The sequence below is a fragment of the Triturus cristatus genome, chromosome 4_1 (genome assembly GCF_964204655.1).
Source record: "Triturus cristatus chromosome 4_1, aTriCri1.1, whole genome shotgun sequence".
NCBI lineage: Eukaryota > Metazoa > Chordata > Amphibia > Caudata > Salamandridae > Triturus > Triturus cristatus.
The window spans coordinates 810,541,364-810,556,398 of record NC_140585.1 but is presented as its reverse complement, the minus strand read 5'-3'; the positions used below and the strand labels follow the sequence as shown (position 1 = coordinate 810,556,398).

The following is a 15,035-nucleotide window of genomic DNA, read 5'->3' as shown; positions in this document are numbered from 1 at the left end:
CGCTATTGGCCTTTGCGTGCGTCTTTTTAACTAAGACAGCACGCAATTGGCCAAATGCGGGTGCATTGCTCCGCCCACGGCCTATTGGTGTCGGTTACCCGCAGGCCCGACATCTGTTTTGCATTATCATGCCCGATAATGCAAAACAGATGTCTCGCACGCACGCACCACTTGTGCGCTTGTTCTGCTTACAAAGGCTGCACGACGTGCGCAGCCGGAACAGGGGGCTTTGTTAATGGCGGCGCGTGTGTATTTTTTTTGCATCGCTTTCACTCAAACTGAAAGCGCGATGCAAAAAATAAACTCAGACCCGCTTTTACCTCCTGTTCCGCTTGCAATAAATTTTCCTGCTGAGTGAACGCTTGAAGGAGGCACACTGGTTGAACGGTGAAGAAAATCCTTTAGCCTGGGCTTTGAGGTACACGACTCGCGTGCTTTTTTTATTTGTATTTTGTGCAGTTTTATATTGCACGAATTATAGTGCTTTACTTGAGCACCCGTTCATAGAGTGTTCTCGGACATGTTGCTGAAACCTCCAAACCAAGCCACGTCACCACAGTGCTGGCCCTCTTCCCGCACTGCTGCCCACTGTCGCATACCTTGCAATCCGAAGATGGCCCCAAGGCTTGCAGGAACAGAGTGGCCTACGCGCCAGAGCATCCAAGCTGCCGCCATTACAAGGACACGGCTTCTGAAAACCTTATCTGGCCACAGGGAAGGAGAGAACCGGCAGCGCTGTCCTTCTATCCCCGTGTGACACAAGCCGCTCTTTCTCTCTTTTCTAAATTCCTTTGGCTGGGGCTTTGAGGTACACGACTTAAGTGCTTTTTTATTTGCATTTAGTACAGTTTTACATAGCACAAATTATAGTGCTTTACATGAGCACCCGTTACGTTACACAAGGACACATTCATTTTTGGTAGGCAGCATGGGGAGATTAAGTGATTTACCCAGAATCACACTACGTTGAGCCAACGCCAATGTTCGAGCCTGTTTTCCCCAAGTCGGCAGCTCTGGCCATTACGCAGTCATTAAAACAATTCTTGAATCAGACTGTTTCATACCAGTTAAGGACGACATGGCATTGTTCCGATGATTGTATGAGAACGCAAACTGCACCCTTTTTCTCGAATAATCTATAAACTCCCATATCTTTCTATTTGTGATTTTGTCAACATGTCTATTTGTCGCACACCGTCTATTGGTGAAACTGCATGTCACAGAAGTAAACGTAATGTTGGCTACAAACGCAGGACAAGTTGAGGATGCCACACATGACGTGGATCATCTTAGCAGTTGTGCATCTCAAAACACCATTAAAATACAGTCACAAATTGCATGAACACTTTAAAACCTAAAGAAAGTTAAACTTAAATTGTACAATAGATGCTACTGCAGGTTCACTAAAACAAACGGTTCGAGGCATATGAGCTGCAGATTGTACACTTAGCATAGGTCGCCATCTGGTGTTGGGCCCGGATGTTTGCAGTTTGTTTTTCTTCTTGGACCGTCTTTGGAAGTCACGAGTTTGGTGACTCCTCCTTCGGTCCGTACTGCGCATGGGCTTCGGCTCCATCCTCAGATTGTTTTTTTCCGCCATCGGGCTCGGATGTGATCCTTCGTACTCCGGCTTCGAACTTCTACGGTTCCAGCCTCGACGGAAAATCCTCGATTCTTCGAGTTCCTTCATCATCTTCATCTCTCGAAGCGGCACTTTTTCCATCCCGTACATCGACACCGGCCTTCGGGCCCTCCGCGACTCCGGTCCCGGCCGATGGAAAGGACTCCGTTTAAAAAGTGCCCAAAATGTGGGTCTAAATTTCCCCACACCGACCTCCATCAGGTGTGTAACCTTTGCCTCTCTCCGGAACACGAGGCTCGAGACTGCCCCGCCTGCAAGTCTTTTCGATCGAAGAAAACGATCCGGGATCGAAAGGCTCGACGCACCATGGCGCACTCATTCTCGACAGTTCCACCGGACATCTTCGGAGACGACGCCGAAGCTTCGGGGCAGACACACACCGAACTGGGAGAAGACATCGTCAGCGCTTCCGAGGCCGACGACTCCGACCTGGAGGACGTAACACCAGGACAGCGGGCCGTGAGTACAATGCCCCCTCCCAGCCCCGCACCGAAAACCAAAGAGACTCCGGTTACTCCCTCGCCTGCCGGCCTGGGCAAAACCAAAACCAAAGCCTCGATCACCCCACCTTCGGGCCCGGTGTCGAAGCACTCAAAGTCTCACGGCAGCTCGGGATCGAGCCAGCCGACGCCCGGTGCCGATAAACACCACTCGGCACCGAAGCCTACAAAATCCAGCTCGACTCCGAAACCACCGGTGCCGAAGCCTGGACACTCGGCGCCGACCAAACACAAACAGAAATCGGTCGGCACCGACGCTCCGGCGCCGAAACAGCATTCGACGCCGAAACACATGGAGACCTCCAAAAAGCAGGGCGTACACAGAACATCGAAACCTCCGGTTCCGAAATCGCCGGTGCCGACAGACGACTCGGCGCCATTGGCTCTGTTTACACCAGACCCTTTACAAAAGACTTTGTCCAGAGATCCAAAGACTGGCCTTTTGACTGTGATTACTAAGAAGCGTCGCCTTGAGGCTCCGGCTCCTCCTCCTCCACCCAAAAAGAGGGACTCAGCTACTTCTCCCCTTAGAGTACCCTCCCCACTGCCACCCCCCCTCCCACCACCACCCCCTCCACCTTTACCTCACTACGATCCGGCCCCATCCCCAGACCCGGATGACGGGGACCCGGACAATGACCCAGGGGACGCCCCAATGGATCCCACTCCACCAGGGACCCCAGATCCATGGGAGGATTATAATAACCCTGATGTACCCAATGTACCTCAAGACGACCTATACCCATCAAGGCCGTCTCCTCCAGAGGACTCTTTAGGGTTTCACCATTTAGTGCAGAGAGCAGCACACTACCATGGGGTGGACATGCACACGGAACCAGTGGAAGAAGACTTCCTACTGGATACATTTGATTTACAAGATCGTTCCACTGCTATTTTACCCATGCTTAAGGGTGTCACCAAGCACGCTACAGAGGTATTCAAAGACCCCGTCAGAGCCAGAGTACTAAACCCTAGAATAGAGAAGAAGTACAAGGCGGCACCCACAGACCCTGCATACATCAAGGGCCCTGCTCCTCTAGATTCCCTAGTTGTCTCCACAGCTAGAAAGACGGCTAACTCCCAATCTTCAGGAGATGCCCCACCACCAGACAAGGAATCTAAACTTCTGGACGCGTCTGGTAAACGCACCGCCTACCAGGCTGCAAACATGTGGCGCATTGCAAATACACAAGCACTGCTTGCGCGATATGATAGAGCACACTATGATGAATTAGAGGCTCTTATGCAGCACCTTCCAGAGAAATACGAACGCCAAGCTCATGACCTGATACAGGAGGGCAAACTAATCACAAACACCTCCATTAAGTGTGCCCTCGATGCAGCAGACACTGCTTCTAGAGCCATAAACACCAGTGTCCTGCTTCGACGCCATGCCTGGCTCAGGATATCAGGGTTCAAGCCTGAGGTCCAGACATCAATACTTAATCACACCTTTGACCAGCAAACACTCTTTGGCCCAAAGGTAGACGAAGCGCTCGAAAAAATGAAGAAAGATACAGACACAGCGAAGTCTATGGGAGCGCTCCAGACCCAAGCCTCTAAGCGTTCCTTTCGACGCTCGTCCTTTCGTGGCACAGGTAGAGGCTCCTCCACCGATAATGCCTCTACCTCCTACAAATCCCCTCCTCAAAATACCTTTTCAAAGGGCAACCAAAGAGGTGGTTACAGAGGCAACAACAATAAGGGCAGGGGCAAAACCAACAATACCCGTTCTGCCACCCCACCCGCACAATGACTCCCCTTCGCTCCCCCCAGACCATTCCACTCCGGTCGGGGGCAGACTACAAGATTTTATCCACGTATGGGAGTCCATAACATCGGACAAATGGGTGACCCAAATCATTCGGTCAGGGTACTGCCTCGAGCTAACATCTACCCCACCCAATATCCCACCAAGGCACCGTCCAATGTCCCAAGAGCATTCCACACTGCTCAAACAAGAGGTACTCTCGCTCCTCCAGAAACACGCCATAGAGCAGGTACCCGACAATCAACGAAATCTAGGGGTCTACTCCCTATATTTCTTAATCCCAAAGAAAGACGAGACCCTCAGACCCATTCTGGATCTCCGGCCTCTAAATGCCTACATACATTCAGACCACTTTCACATGGTCACCTTACAACAAGTCCTCCCACTCCTCTGCCAGGGAGACTTTCTCACAACACTGGATCTGAAAGACGCGTACTTTCACATTCCAATACACCCCTCTCACAGAAAATACCTCAGGTTCGTGGTGGACGGGCAACATTACCAATTCAAGGTTCTCCCCTTCGGGGTCACCACTGCACCACGGGTGTTTACCAAATGCCTAGCAGTAGTAGCAGCACACCTCAGACGTCAACATGTTCACGTCTTCCCTTACTTAGACGACTGGCTCATAAAAGCCGCGTCCTACCACCAATGCGTGCAACATACAAACAGCACCATCCAACTGCTTCATCAGCTAGGCTTCACGGTGAACTACCAAAAGTCCCACCTCATACCATCTCACACAAAGCAATATCTCGGGGCCACCATAGACACCTCAAAAGGTATTGCCTATCCAAACTCAGCCAGAATCACAAGCATTCTAGCCTTACGCAAAATATTCCTTCCTCAACACTCTCTACCAGCAAGAGTGTTTATGAAGCTCATAGGGATGATGGCGTCTTGCATCTTCATAGTGCCCCATGCAAGACTCCACATGCGTCCACTTCAGGAGTGCCTAGCACAACAGTGGAACCAGGCCCAGGGTCAGCTGACGGATCTGGTGTTGGTGGACGGCCGCACACATCACTCTCTGCAGTGGTGGAACACCACAAACCTTTCCAAGGGACGGCCGTTCCTGGACCCGGTTCCCCAAGTGACTCTAACAGCGGACGCATCGCTCTCCGGCTGGGGAGCGCACCTCTTACACCTCACAATGCAAGGTCTATGGACGCCACAGCAAAAAACGCTCCACATCAACCATCTAGAGCTTTTGGCGATCTTTCTAGCCCTAAAATCTTTCCAAAAGCAGATTTCAGGCAAAGCAGTCCTCATTCGCACAGACAACATGACTGCGATGTATTATATACAGAAACAGGGGGGGACACACTCTCCCCAGCTCTCCCGCTTAGCCCAGAGCATATGGAGATGGGCAATTCCCCAAAACATTTTTCTCCTGGCACAACATGTTCCAGGCGTACAAAACACCATAGCAGATCTGCTCAGCAGACAGACTCAACAACTACACGAATGGGAACTGCATCCACAAGTTCTTCACCCATTCTTCCGACAGTGGGGGCATCCTCAAATAGACCTCTTCGCCACCCACGAAAACAAAAAATGCCCAAGCTTCGCCGCCAGATACCCACACCCATTGTCCAAGGGCAATGCGATATGGATGAACTGGTCAGGCAGATTTGCATACGCCTTTCCACCTCTCCCACTAATTCCATTAGTGGTCAGGAAACTACAACAGCACTCCCTCACACTCATTCTGGTAGCTCCGACGTGGGCCAGACAGCCGTGGTACACCACGCTACTACAACTATCAGTGGTACCACATCAAAAACTGCACCTTTCCCCATGCCTCCTAACCCAGAACCATGGAGAAATCAGGCACCCGGACCCAGCTCAGCTCAACCTGGCGATCTGGCTCCTGAAATCTTAGAATTCGGGTACCTTAACCTTCCCCCTGATTGCATGAACATCATCATGGAAGCCAGACGTCCTACCACTAGAGCATGCTATGCCGCAAAGTGGAAAAGATTTGTAATGTACTGCCGTAACAATACAATCAACCCTCTAGATGCATCCATACAACACATCATATGCTATCTGCTCCATCTTCACAGGTGTAACCTGGCGTATTCATCCATACGCCTACACCTAGCAGCGATCGCTGCCTATCTACAAAACAGACAGCATTTGTCACTCTTCAGAGTGCCCGCTATTAAAGCCTTCATGGAAGGCCTCAAACGAGTAATTCCTCCCAGGGCACCACCCTCCCCTGTATGGAATCTAAATTTGGTCCTTACACGACTAATGGGTCCGCCCTTCGAACCAATGCACAAATGTGAGCTACAATTTCTCACCTGGAAAACAGCTTTCCTTGTAGCTATCACTTCCCTTAGAAGGGTTGGTGAAATACAAGCGTTCACCATACAGGAACCTTACATACAAATGCATCACAGCAAGGTCATACTTCGAACTAATCCGAAGTTCCTGCCCAAAGTCATTACCCCCTTCCACCTCAATCAATCAGTGGAATTACCTGTCTTCTTTTCGCAACCCCAATCTGTTGCGGAAAGGGCCTTACACACACTAGATGTGAAAAGAGCGTTGCTATATTACATACAAAGAACGCAACCCTTCAGGAAGACCAAACAGTTGTTCGTTTCCTTTTCTCCACCACATAAAGGCAACCCCATCTCAAAATCAGGGATAGCTAGGTGGATTGTAAAATGCATACAAATTTGCTATCAGAAGGCAAAGAGAACATTATCTGTTCCCCCTAAAGCCCACTCTACAAGAAAGTTAGGGGCTTCTATGGCTTTTCTAGGGAATATACCCTTAGATGACATATGCAAGGCAGCCACATGGTCTACACCACACACATTCACAAAACACTACTGTGTAGATGTGCATTCCCAGCAGCAAGCTAGGGTGGGCCAGGCTGTACTAAAAACACTCTTTCAAACAGCTGCAACGGATACCGGTGGTCGCCGCTAAGGTTGGGTACTGCTATATAATCTATGCTAAGTGTACAATCTGCAGCTCATATGCCTCGAACGGAATATGCTACTTACCAGTATGCATCTGTTCTTGGCATGTAGAGCTGCAGAGTTGTACACGCCCACCCGCCTCCCCGGCTACCTGTATCCGTTCCAGTCCATCTTATTTAGATACAACACACATGGGTTTCTCACTGTTATTACTACGCTCCATCATTTCCCTGTTGGCGAAAAACAATCTGAGGATGGAGCCGAAGCCCATGCGCAGTACGGACCGAAGGAGGAGTCACCAAACTCGTGACTTCCAAAGACGGTCCAAGAAGAAAAACAAACTGCAAACATCCGGGCCCAACACCAGATGGCGACCTATGCTAAGTGTACAACTCTGCAGCTCTACATGCCAAGAACAGATGCATACTGGTAAGTAGCATATTCCTTTTCTCCACTCACTCACTCGCGCTCGCTCGCTCTCACTCGCGCTCGCTCGCTCTCACTCGCGCTCGCTCGCGCTCGCGCTCGCTCGCTCTCGCGCTCGCTCGCTCGCTCTCGCACTCTCTACTCTCACACTCTCTACTCTCACACTCTCTACTCTCACACTCTCTACTCTCACACTCTCTACTCTCACACTCTCTCACTCTCTACTCTCACACACTCTACTCTCACACACTCTACTCTCACACTCTCTACTCTCACACTCTCACACTCGTTGTGGAAAGCAGGCTTGGCATTTAGTTCCTGGGTCCGAAAAGTCAGAAGAAGTGTGCATGGGCGTTTTGAATTAAATAGTTGTGTACCCTATTTCTTAAACAGGGGTGTGGTCCCCGTGTGAGGTTTGTGACCCCTCTCACAGCCAGATTGCTGTACCTAGTTACAAAAACAGTTTGGTCTCTCCAGAGCAAGTACGAACTCTACTAATTCCCTCTTGCACACGAGAGGGTGCAGCAGCGTAAGAAGAAGAGGCAGTTTTAAACTGCTGCTGATGGATTGTCCTACATTTGGAGTGAGCAGAGATCCCCTCGAAGGAGAGTTCAGGGAGGTCAGTGCAGCACCCAGTGAGTGATATTTGGTGGGCTGCTCCTAAGAGTCTCTGTGCTCCAAAGGCAGCATTAATAATATGCTATGGCTGCAAAATCTAAAGCCTTGACTCAATTGAATGTGCCCACACACTGCTGCAAATGAGGGAACACTTCCTTGATATGTGAATCTGTTTGAACAGCTGTAAAAAAAAAAAAAAAGGTTGCATTAGACTTTCTCGGCACATTTGCAACTATTAGAATATCTGACATTACACAGTTCAAATCAAATGCAAAACTCATTAGTTAGTTTCATGCTGAGGCTATACTGTAACACTGCGACACGTAGGTGAACGTGTCGGACAGTTAAAAAAGAACCTTTGGTTGCTGAATGTATTTTTTCAGTTTACTCTACGCTATAGTTGTACATTTTGCCAGGCCATAAGCCAGTGCCATGTCTGCTGTGTTAAAGCAAGCTTTTATAGCAGCAGCACATGTTCTGATCACCAGCCGGCGAAAGGCTGGGAGCAATAGTCCTTTTCTTTCTGCATGAAGACAATAACAGCATCGAATGTGAGCCAAAGATTCCTTCTATTGAGCACGCAGCCTTCAGGCAGCTGATGATCTTTGATATTTCCAATATTGACGTATCTCTCCAGTGTCAAATTGAACAAAGTCTTGCATAACGTTTTTTTTAGATTTCATTGAAGAGCTTTCTGCCAGGTAAGTCTGCATTGTGTTTTTGGGCAGATAGTAATATGCAGATGTGTTTTAGCGATTGGACGAATTTTAAATCTGGTTTAATGAAATAGCACTAGTTTCATAACTTAGTATTACTTTGAACAGTTGCTGTAAAGAGTTGGTTTCCCAGGCTTTTTGCACGTTTAAATTGTGTAGCACTCGCTGAAGCTTGACAGAGTGGTCTGAATCTCTTTTTCGATCTGCTTTTCTCAAGCTGGAGACATAACAATAATTTAGTGAGCCAGGTTTTGCAATCTTGCATTCATGCCAAAAGCCGATAATACATGATTCTTGCAAAAATTGCTGTTTGGTCAAGCAGAATTCCAGACGTAGCTTTGCCTGAGATGTGGAGGTTGGACAAGAAACAATCATTTGCAATGCAATACGTCTCACATTTACGCACGTTTAGGCTATTGGCATTGTAAATGACACTGCCTTTTATTTATATTTTAAAAACCAAAACATAAATAAAAGGGATTGTCATTTACAATGCCAATGGCTCAAACTTATAACAGACCTATTGCATTGCAAATGCTTGTTTTAATATGGTCGTTCAGTTGTACATAATGCCTTCTTGGTCTTATATAAGGTAACAAAAATGCTTCTGACACTTTTTTATTAAAACTTTTTAGCAAGCTGCACAGCAGCCACACTTCTCTACAGCACAGCTTAAAGACATTGGCAAAGTCAATAGCTCTGGCTAAACACTTATAAGGCCCCAAAGGCGAAACCTATTGGCTATGCCAATGCCTGTTTTTTAAAGCAAAGCATCATCAGTCTTGCTTTCAAGATTCAGAAAATATTTGCATCTCATCGGAGACCATTCTGGGAGCATTATACATAGCCTCATATTGTTAATTTGCAAGCAAGCATGTGTGCACATTTTTATACTGGAACCACTGTCAGTATTTCTGTTCGTGCTTGCAACACTTCCTTAGTGCGCTCACCCTTATAATAATGGCTTTGCATTAATGAACCATAAATACAAGTTCGAACAGCATTAACAAATGGACACAGACATTACCTTAACTGCAGATACCCTTCTCAGATCCATAATAAGGTACTGTGAACTTCCAGCCAAAGGGTTTGTACTGCTGGGGGTTGGGACTACTGGTGCCAAGGATCAAGTAAACATGAAAGCCTGTTGCCCTTGACCTCAGTCCATATGTCCTGAGCGTTGGGCTATAGGAATTCCACACCCCAGCTTAAAAGAGGTGAGGCTGTTGGGATAGCATTGATGAGTGTACTTTCCATTCATTGAAGTGAACAATTGCTTCCAGTGTGAGCTAAAAATGACAAATATATTTTCGACTGAAATGTGAATAAATGTTCTTGAAAGACCTGGGGCAATTTTGTGTCTTTGGCTTCCGGGCCAGGAGGGTGAAAGCTTAAAGGTTACTGAAGAATCGCCAAAATGCACATTCTGTGCAAGTATTAGTGGATTAGTAGGCTGGTAATGCAGAAAAAAATCCAAAAGGCCTATGGTCTCCATACAGAGCCAGTCAGGGTTTTGATAGCGGCCTGGCTGTGTTTTGCAGACTAACCTTGTTTGCACCTATGCTACTGCCTTACTCCCTTGGGCAGCTGCTACTACTTTGTGTTTTTCTTTGTAGCAGGCACATGGGCTTATTCCCCAGCCATTTTAGAACATTAGGGCTGTAGAAGCCCACGGCTGATCCGCTGTACAGAGGCTCTGGTAGTGAGGATGGGACAGTTTTTAGTACAAGATCACCCTCTTCCACAAGCTTGGCAAAGTCACTGGCAGCCACAAACACATATATTTAAAATGCAATGGGCCTACTAGCAAACTTCAGCTGCTCTAAATACAAAATAAACACGTGAGAGAACACGGGTGAGGCCGACAAATTGTTTTATGATGGCTCTATCTGTTCTACTGCAGTTCATGGACGGAAACGGTCCACAGCCATCTTGCAAGACTGCAAGTATAAAGAGTCACATTTTTCATTGGATAGCATTAAAGGGGGTAAAGCCATAGTGCTTCTCCCTTGCCAGCATACACGTACCTCTCTATCTTCATACTCCCGCCCCCGCCCCGCCCACCCCCCATCTCTCCTCATTACTCCCTTGAGCAGTACCCAGATTTACCAAGTGTAGGGGACTAGAATGACTGCCCATACAAGCATCATCTCCTTGTGTAATAGGGCAGGCCAGGGACTTTTTCCACAGGGTTAAAATGGTTCGCTGGTGAGGTTGTTACACTTTAACTGAGGAGCCCAGGAAATCTGCAAAGCAGGGTTTTGAGCAAACATTTTATTAGGTTTAGGCTGGATGTAGTTTTATTTTCTCTCAGTCCCTTGGAGTACTTTGTTGTGTGGCACCCTTCAGGACAAGTTCTCACATAACTTTCCATTGTTTCTTTCAGCTTGGCTACTTGAAGAGCAGGGCTTTAGGAGCTCTCGTCTTAACAACCAATGGTAGTGTTCAGCATAGGCCACTTTGCTTGTCTCACTCAGTGGTCCTCACAACTCGGTGTCTCCCAACCTTGCCCTTTTTTCTCTTTCCCGTTTACATTTATCACCCTTTTTCAGTCCTCTGTCTATAATTCACCTGTCATGTTTAGACTGTCTGGCTTAACTTTTGTAGTGATTGGAATCAAGTGGATCCAAAACGCTACTGTGCTGGCCAGCGATCAATGAGATCACAATTCAAGAGCATGTTAGAGTTGGGATGTGCTCACAATGCCATCATGTCCTACTTGAAGTGAAGGCAACCTCCCTAGATGACAATGCCATGTTGCCCTGTCTTATGATGGGAAGATTGTGCAAGTGTCTGTGGGTGTTCTGTGCCAACTGACAGATCAGGCAGAATGGTACATTAGCAATGGAGTTAGTGTCCTTCAAACCTATTCCAAGCTCCTCAGCGAGCACCATAATTTTAGAATAGATGCCATTATTTTAAGTTCTAAGCAAACAAAATTGTATTTCCTATGGCAATGTGGTCCTAACTATAATTCCACTGGAGATATATAGATATGTACACTACTACAGTAGATTACTTCTAAGTCTTCTTTCTTCCATGACCACTGTCAACATTTTTTTGAATATACAAATTGCTACTTGTACCTTAGACACGGAAAACCCTGACACAAAATAGAAGTTCCTTGCTATTTTTTCGTTTGAAGACAACTCTGCCATGAAAAGGCCCTGGTCCCAGGGCAATTATGGGGCGAAAAAACTTGTTGACTGCCTGTTTCTACATAGAGAATGAAATAACCAAGAACCAACATATGGAAGATTCTGAAACATGCTCTACATTATTAACGTTTGGTCAATAGATTTATATATACAATTATGTATCATATTTTTGATGTTTTTTTACACTTTCTTTCAATTGTTTACCTTAACGGGTTAAAAGCCCATACCATTTTCAAGTGTAAACTTTCAATACAGACTGTCCTTATTTTGTTCAAATCTGTTACTTTTAATTGCTAGGGAATTCTTATTTTTCTGCTGTACTAGATCCTTTGTCATCAGTGACATTGGCCTGTATAATATACATTTAACTGGGACTTTCCTACCCTAGGGCTCATCACAATACGTGTTTCTTTTATTGAGACAGAGAGCCAACCTCTTTGATGGCCACATTACAAATCCTCAAACTTTCCCATCACTAACTGTGCATAATCTGCTAATTCTGGTAAAACTACTTTGGAAGATACATAGACGTTTAGAAGGCACATTATCATAACAAAACAACAATCGGGTCTTGAATAATTAGGAATTTCATGAACAGAACATACATTTTGATCCATATTGCAACATTCTTGGAACACAAGGCTTAGTAGAAATAATACGTCTCCACGCTATTGTTGTGCTAGTTTAACTTTTTCTAATGAGTTTATATGGGCCTTTTGAAGGCCCATTGCCTGACATCTCAGGAAAGTCAGTATTTTGTAGTGTTTCATATAGTTATTTAACCCTCATCAGTTGTAGTGTACCTGGCACACAACATTCTAGGTAGTATCACAATTTGCAGCCTATGCCGAGCAATGCTTCCTTCTCCCATTTTCATAACCTTGATCATACTAAACATATCACCCAAAACAGCAGGAAAAACTAACCTCTGCTCCTCCCTAAAAACTTCGACCACGTAATAGAAACATTGGTCACGTTTAACTTCTCTTGAAAGATCATTTCATTGAGAGGCATAACTCCCCCCTCGACTGCATTGTCCCCCCCTCTCAAGCCACATCAAATCATACCCTAGTATGAAATAAAATATAGACCAGTTATGGTACCAGATCGGCCAACATCTCTAAAGGGCTGCTAGGCCAGGAAAGCCTCTCTAATGCCAGCAGCCAATCTGACTATCAGGATAGAAACATGAGCAATGCTCAGCTACATCTCGTCAAATTTACATTTCTGGACTTAACAAACAGCAGTTGGCACTCTGTTGTATGCATTTTTGTCGTCTTCGGTGCTAGCTTCCACCGAAACTGATATGTTAGTCTTATCTTGTTATAATACACAGGTCGCCTTACTTTATCTTTCACCATTATTTTCATAGTATCTTCTTGTAGGAAACTGGTCTTTTGTTGCAGTTATCCCCCACTTATTTCCCCTTTTTAGCTACTGGTTGCTGATTTTTGACCGACCGTGCACTGGGGCCTGCTAACCAGACTTCCGTGCCAGTGCTCTTTTTCCAAAACATGGTGTTGTCTAATTGTGCTACAATTGGCTAAGAACTTTATCTCTCCTGTAAGTCTCTAGTAAATGGTACCCCAGGTACCGTGCATGAGTGCTAAAGCGGGTCCCAAAGGACTGCAGCATATCTGAATGCCACCCAAAGGACCCACACCGAAATTCCACACAGACTGCCATTGCAGGCTGCGTGACAATATGCTAACCATGAGTGAAAACATGACCAGACATACTCCTGTGTGTCATATCAAAGTCACTGCATCTAATATATATGTCACCCCTACAGCGGCCTTTAAGCCCTACGGCAAGGTGCATTATATTTTATGGGAGGACATATCTGCATGAGCAGATATGCTGTGTTTTCTAGTTCTATTACTGGACATTGCAAGTGAGCAGTGAAGCCATCGTAAGGTATTTACTGGTCACAACGAGTTCCCCAGCTACATAATGGCTTGTATTAATAAACCCACACTGATTCCATTGATGGATTTATTAATGCATGCACCCAGAGGGTACCTTCGAGTAACCCCTTGAAACCTACTGGCCCTCTAGTGTGCTGGCTGATTCGTTCAGTCCAGCTTGCCACCACTGACTAGTTTCTGACTCCCAAGGATGATAGTCCATGCTCTCAGGAAGTCAGGAACAATGCCTGCTCTGGAGGGTGGTGTTTTACATAGGCCTGGGCGGTAAATTCCGTTCCGCTCGCTTAATTTGCGGAATTTCGGTAATTTCGCGTTCCGCGGAGAACGCGAAATTGCCCAAAATTCCGCTTTCCGCGACTTCGCAAAATTTTTTCTTGTTCGCCTTCTCAAAATGCGTGTTCGCAAGATATTTCTCCCCGAGCACGCAAACAGCAACTGTGAACAGGAAAAAAGCATCGCGAACATGCAATTCCACGTGTTTGTGGAATTTCTGCATGTTCGCGAAGATTTTTTACCGTTTCGCGGAGATTTGCGTAACGCGATTACGCGAATTCCACCCACCCCTTCTTCAGGAAGGGGGGTGAATTAGCATTCCAAGGCAGGGGGCTTTAAAGAACCCATCACCTTTGGAATGCAAATTTGGCTTCTTTCAGAGGTGTGGGGATGCCAACCTCCATGACCAGGACCCATTTGGTGCCAGGACAGGCAGGAAAATTGGTAGTCTTTTCATCCTCCGGCTAGGCTACCTGATGTGGATACAAAATGTAAAAGTCTGCCATCTTGGTGATGGCAGAATTTGGAACTCTGGGACGTGGTTATGCCCACTTCCCACAGGAAAGGGTCATATAGGGGGCATAGTGACCGCGGGGGTAAGTAGCCCATTGTCTACCATTTGGGGGGAGTCCATGGCACCAGGAAATTAGATTCCTGCCGATCTAAGAAGAACACAGAAGATCTGCGAGCAGCAAGGAGTACGAAGAAGCAACTTACTTGGCGCCAACCCTGCTGGCTTGTCTGCTGTTCCCGACAAACTTGCACCAAAGACATCTTGTCCTCCAGTTTCTGTGCCTTATAAAAGCTTGGGAGGACTGCCTGCCTTCAACAAAGACCCAGGAACTCCCATGGAGTAGCGGCGCCGTTTACTTGTATCCTGCAGGCACTCCAAAAGAACTGTGAGGACTCTGGACAGCCGCAAACCTGACACCGGAAAGCCCCACTGCACACTGTGCCCACTGTGCCAGCATGGTCCCCTGACCCAACAGACAAAGCCTACCATTTGTTTGCCTACAGTGGACTCACTAATGCCACCTGCTGCCTCTTTGTGCAGGCCTTCTCTA

At 46.7% G+C, this 15,035-nt stretch overlaps 1 protein-coding gene across 1 annotated transcript in view; it reads left to right on the top strand.

The window, feature by feature from the left end:
• Positions 1-15,035, top strand: part of TMBIM4 (transmembrane BAX inhibitor motif containing 4) — a 100,193-nt gene that overhangs the window by 81,115 nt on the left and 4,043 nt on the right. The gene's annotated exons all lie outside the window — the stretch shown is intronic.